Raw genomic sequence first — 6,526 nt, forward strand, 5'->3', positions numbered from 1 at the left:
TAAAAATCTTTCCTTTTTTTTTCTCCCTTTTTCCCCCCCCCCCCCCCCCGCATGCCATTGCGGTCTCAAATAGAGATAAACAACGATAGGATAAGTTCTGAAGTCAGAAAGTCGGACAATAGCTGACCCACTTAGGAGCTGTGTGACTTTGGGCAAGTTACTTAACCTCTCTGCGTCCCATTTAATGGGTCATCCTCCTTTTCGGCACTGGTTTTAAATGCTGTTTTTTATCATTAACTAAATTTACATGTGTTTGGTTATGTATTTTGAGTATATTTCTGTTCACTTATCTATTTTGTGTTATTTATTGAATTTATTGGGATGACAATGGTTAACAAAATTATACAGGTTTCAGGTGTACAAGTCGATAATACATCATCTGTATATTGTATTGTGTGTTCACCACCCAAAGTCAAGTCTCCTTCCGTCACCATTTATCGCCCCTTTACACTCTTCTACCGCCCCGCCCCCCCGCCACACACACACACACATTTTATTCTTGGCTTTTGGAAGAGCCCAAGCTGAGACATCTCTTGTTGGGACACACAGCAATTTCATTTCCTGAGGAATTCTCCCATCCTTACTCTTACTGAGTTTGCACCCTTGTTTGTTGACTGTTGATTGGCCAGGGTGGGAATGGCCCCAAATTGAGCTAATCAGTTACACTTCCCTCACTCAGTTATTTGGCCCAATGTGTTCACTTATCTATTTGTCTCTTTTCTGATAGTAAACTGTTATAATTATCATGAGCTTTTAAATACAGTATGTTTTAAAATCTGGTAGGGCTGGACCTCTCTCCATTTGCTCCCCCCCCCCCCCCCGAAAAAAAATGTAACTATGAACATTTTCTCTATTTCTTACTTTACTTTAAAATAATAAAACAAAGGTTTCTGGTTTTAATTTTTGTTTTGTTTTAAGAACCAAGATACATTTAAACCAGAGGAAGAATGAAAACGGAGTTCCAGGAAACAATAGTAGCTACATTTTTGTTGAGAAAGATATAGTCATGTTGAGAGTGATTTATTTTGGCCCTGATACGTCAAGATTGTGATCTCCGGTCAGGGCACATACAAGAAGCAACCACTAATGAATGCATAAATAAGTGGAACAACAAATTGATGTTTCTCTCTCTTAAATTAATAAATAAAAATGTTTTAAAAAGAGTGATTTATTTTGGCTTTTTAGTTTTTTGTGGTGTGTGTGTGTGTGTGTGTGTGTGTGTGTGTGTGTGTGTGCGTTGAGTGTTTAAGAACAAAGAACTCTGTGATCTCTTCTGGGCTTAATACGCTGCCCTGTCAGAAGCATGAAATTGTTATGTAATTCATCTGTTCTACAAATGGAGTGCCAGGCACTGGTGATGCAATGAATGTTGAGCAAAACCTCAGGCCCTCTCATGGAACTTGAGGGGGAGGTATTTAAACAATTCCATGAAGAAATCAGAAACGATAACTGTGGTGACTGGAGAGCACACTAAGACCTTAGAAGATTTTGATCTAAGATGAAGGACAATGAAGTATTAGAAACCCAACTCTAACTTGAGCATAACTTGTCTCATATAACAGAGAAGTCAAGGGGGTAGACTGGCTTCAGGAAAGGCCAGAATTCAGGGATTTAAACACTGTCATCAGGACTCCTTTCTTTCTCTCTATCTCTTAGTCTTGCTTTTCTCTGTGTTGACTTCATAGATTTCTTTTCCCCACACAGAGATATGTTCCAGTGCCCAGGATTACCGAGGGAGTGCATCTATAGCTTCTGCTTGGATTACATGTCCAACCCTGGACCAATCCCTTTTCCCGGGGGATGAGGTACTTTGATTGGCTAGCTGGATTTACATGTTGGAATGTGGGAAGGGAGCCTTTACTACAAGGCCCATAAGGTGATGGCAAGAAAAGATATTTTTGTTTGTTTGTCATTATTTTTACCAGAAAAATGAGACAACTCCTTGGACAGACAAAGTAGCAGACGTCTACTATGAGAGGCTATAGGGGAAGAGAGTTAACGGCAGCAGGAACTACATGTGCCAGGTCCTGTGGTAGCTAGCAAGTCGTCTGAGAAACTGAAGACCAGTGTAGGTGGTCAACAAGAAGGGTGCAGGGTGGCATGAGATGAGCTTGGAAAGATCGGGCCATAGAACATTTGGAAAACCATCGGTAGGCTTTTTGGCCGTATCCCAAGGGCAACAGAGACCTGTTAGGGGTTAAATGGGCCTGGGTACCTGAGAGTGAGGAGGGGCAACCCTCATTCCACTGCAGCTGCACAAGAGACTCCAAGCCAGAGCTGCCTAGCCCAGGCCCCTGGGAATTCCTGACCATAGAAACTGTGAGAGATAATGAAATGATTGTTGTTTTAAGCCAGTACATGGGTTGTGTAGCAATGGATAAACAAGAATGTGAAGCACCTGTCATTATTATGTATCAATTCCCTCTGCCATGTTCTTATTCGTCAGTGGCTTTGCTTGTGATTCAAGCAATTTCCCCCATCACTTTTATGTACTTGTGTGGAAACCCTTCTTCTTTTGTTGCAAGATTTGCAGTTTTACTTTGAAATAGATTTTCATTGCACAGTATTTTTATTTTATTAGACAACGTTTACATCACCGGAGGGACAAGATGCTAACCAGAGAGGTGGGGATGGACATGAATATTAAGTGGGGAGGGATTTTTGCAAGGGGACTAATTGGAAGTTGATGGGTGAATATTTTCATGTTTTGATGAATTTTCCCTATCCAGACTCATAAATGTGGAGATGTAGATAATGGGTATTTGAAAATTGAGGGCCCCAAGAGTCATGTTTAGGGCAGGCCTGCTTGATTGTGATAAAGGGTGAGGACACTTGATTCCCTTCATTGTCAGAGTAATGGTTTTAGGTCGCCTTTGAAAGCTTCTTAATAATCCATGGCCTCTTTCGTAATAGTTATTAATGTTCCTGAATCACAGAGCTAAAAGGCACTCTAAGATCATAACCTTCTATCTTTTTTAAATACAATCAGCCTTCCTTCTTCCCTTCCATCTTCTCTCCTTCTCTCCCCTCCTTCCTTCTACAATATTTATTGGACTCTTCATATGTATTAGGCATGGAGGATATATCATTGAACAACAACAACAACAACAAAAGGCATTAAAAAAGGCTATGAATGTGTTTTTCTTATTAACAATAGTTACTGAGCAGTTACTATACTTTGCTGTTTTTTTTCTGCCTGCACTTTTTAAATTCTCTCACCATGTAAATGAGAGACCATAAAAAGTCAAGAAAAGAGGAGAGACCCTGCTGGTGTGGGTCAGTGGTTGAGTGTCAACCTATGAAGCAGGAGGTCATGGTTTGATTCCTGGTCAGGGCACATGCCTGGATTGTGGGCTTGATCCCTAGTGTGGGGCGTGCAGAAGGCAGTGATTAATGATTCTCTTTCATCATTGATGTTTCTATCTCTGTCTCCCTCTCCCTTCCTCTCTGAAATCAATAAAAAAATATTTTTAAAAAAGAGGAGAGAAAGATACTTACATGAACAAAATAATCTAGTAGTTTGTTTTAACCATTGGTTTTGCAGTATGATCTGAGAAATGTTAAATTTTACCTAAATTATCTTAAGAAAATCCTTCAGTGTACATGAAAATTACAGGGGTACCAAAGAGATCTACATCGGTTGTATTATTTTTAGAAAGACCTTTAAATAATTGATTTATTTATTTTTGGTCTGAATTACAGAATACCCCCAAACAAAATATGGACAAAATTTGTTAACAAGGATCACTCTGCCCATAATGTGTGGTCATCTTAATGCACCATTAGATGGCAGTGTTTTGCAGCTTGTGGTAATTGACAGATTAAAAAATCTGAAATACACCTTTACTTTTAGACAATAGAAAAATAAGCTTATTAGTTATACAAGAATCTCATGGAAATTTCTGCCGTGTGAGCTAAATGTTTACATCTGTGAAAAGATGTTCACAAGATAGAGTTAATTTTTAAAGGAAGTTGCAGAATAATATTTATATTTTTCCCCCTGCTGCCTCTCTTGCTTCCCTCCTTCCACAAATACTTATGGAGTACCCACCACATACTAACATGTGCTAAGAACTGGAAATATATAGTGAGCAAAGCAACAATAGTGCAGCCTGCATGGATCTTTAAAAAATATTTTTATTGATTTTAGAGAGGAAGGGAGAGAGAGAGAAACATCAATGATGAGAGAGAATCATTGATGACTGCCTCCTGCACACCCCACATTGGGGATCGAGCCCGCAACCTGTACATGTGCCCTGACTGGGAATTGAACCCGGGACCTCCTGGTTCATAGGTGGACACTCAACCACTGAGCCACACCAGTCGGGCATGCATGGATCTTATAGTCCCCCTGTGGATGGACTGTAAGATGGGCGTTGGTTCCACTTTCTCATCATAACCAACAATACTACAAAGAGCATCACTGTGCATGTGCTTGAGTTTCTCTTGGGCTGTGGTTCTCAAAGTGTGGTCTGGCCGTGAGATCAAAACTATTTTCATAATAATCCTGATGTTATTTGCCCTTCTTCACGCTTCCTCTCTCCTGAATGTACAGTGGGGCTTTCCAGAGGCCACATGGAGTTTACCTCGCAACAGATTTACTGCAGAAGCAGATTTGAGAATCTGGGTGCCTTTGATTAGGTTTGTTATTAAAGAGATTCGCAAAAATCTAACATCATGCCATGCGTGCTCCTTACTAATGGTTTTGTTTGGGAAAACATTATTATTTTAATGAATATGTTATTTATATTAACATGATTTATTATTTTTAATTAACTAATACATATTTAAATTTTTTCTCCGTTTTAATTTCCAATAAGCTAAATACCAAGAGATATCTTCTGCATGAGCAAAATCTCTTTGGTGTCCTGAGACCTTTTTAAGAGGGCAATGGAGACCTCGAACCAACAAGTGCAAAAGGGCACGTCTCCTGTGGTGGGGCTGCCGGATCATACAGAGTGTCCATATTGTCAATTTTACTAGATGCTGCAAAATTGCACTTCAAAGTGGCTAAAACAGAACTTTAAAAAAAAATCTGTATATAGTTGTTTTTCTCAGGCAAATCTCACTTTATAAAGAATTGCGGAATTATTATTAGGCTAGTTCAGTGATACAACAGATTTGATCTATGAAATATTGATTCAATATCTTTTCTAAACAATGATAAGACATGCAGGGTGATATTTATTTTTCATGAATTCAGAGGGAGTTTTATTTGGCCACTAAAAATAGTGTCGTAGAGTACAACATTGAATGTATCGGAAAATTTATTTTTGTTTGGTGCCTCATGGGAGGTAGAGTATACAAGTTATGCAAATAAGCTTTTTTACCCGCAGGGGAATTTCATTATTCTTAAATACTACCTTCTGCAATTTTTGTTAAAACCTAAGCCATGTTCCACTGACACTCAATTTGTAAAAAGATCCTAAGACAGCCCTAGTGGGTTAGGCTCAGTGGGTAGAGCGTCTGCCTCCGGACTGAAGGGTCCCAGGTTCGATTCTGGTTGGGGGTACATGCCTGGGTTGCGGCTCGGTCCAATGTGCAGGAGGCAGTCATCAATGATTCCCTCTCATCATTGATGTTTCTATCTCTCCCTTCCTCTCTGAAATCAATAAAAAATTTTTTTAAAAAGATGCTAAGACATTTAATGTAAAAAAAAAATTCAGAGGCTGTTAGTTTAGAGGTCACTTTATAAGTGACCAAGGTTATTGAGGGTTGTTCTTTATTGTTTGTGGACTATTCAAGGGTAGTTGATCTAACTGAACTAAATGCTGGCAATAAGATGTGGGTAAATATAAAAAGCTGAGTTTTACAGTTGAAGAGTCAAGATGCAACAGTACTAATTGGCTGTTTCTTTCAAAGCTTTTGCATCTGTTAGTAAAATGAAAGGTGACCACAGTCACATAAATAACAATTATCTGTTATTTATGGGGGAGGGCTTCCGGCAACCAAGTGTAAATCTAGGCGAGTTTTCATGCCTCCTGGCCACGGCGGAGCATGCTGCGTGCGTTCAGGGAAATGGATGGGGTAAGTTGGAAAGGGAAGCACCCCACAAATGAGGGGCCCTATCTGAGCAGTGATAATACTATTGATGCAACACGCATCACAAGAACAAACGGAACTTATTTTGTATCTGCTGTTGGGAGATGGTCCAGCCCCTGGTGGGGCTGAGGGAACGGAATCTTCAGTAGAGAAGTTATGTGTGTCAGTAACCAGGCTCCCAGCCGGTCATGGCCTCTAGAGTTGATAATCGGGCTTCAATATGTTTAAGCGTGGAATTCCATATGGAGGGTCCTTTCAATGGGAAGATAAACCAGAATTGCTGGTCTTAGCCTTTTAGAGCACTGGCTTTCTTTGCACCACTTCAAGCAATAAAGAACTTAGAAACATCCACTTCAGCTATTTATTTGATAGAAAATGAGACCTAGGGAGGATCACTTATTCATGCGTTTATTTGGAAACAACAACAAAACCCTGCCATATATATGTGTGTGTTTTTTGTTTGTTTTTTGCCTATCCTCACCCG

The sequence above is a fragment of the Myotis brandtii genome, unplaced genomic scaffold, assembly GCF_000412655.1.
Source record: "Myotis brandtii unplaced genomic scaffold, ASM41265v1 scaffold728, whole genome shotgun sequence".
NCBI classification, from domain to species: Eukaryota; Metazoa; Chordata; class Mammalia; order Chiroptera; family Vespertilionidae; genus Myotis; species Myotis brandtii.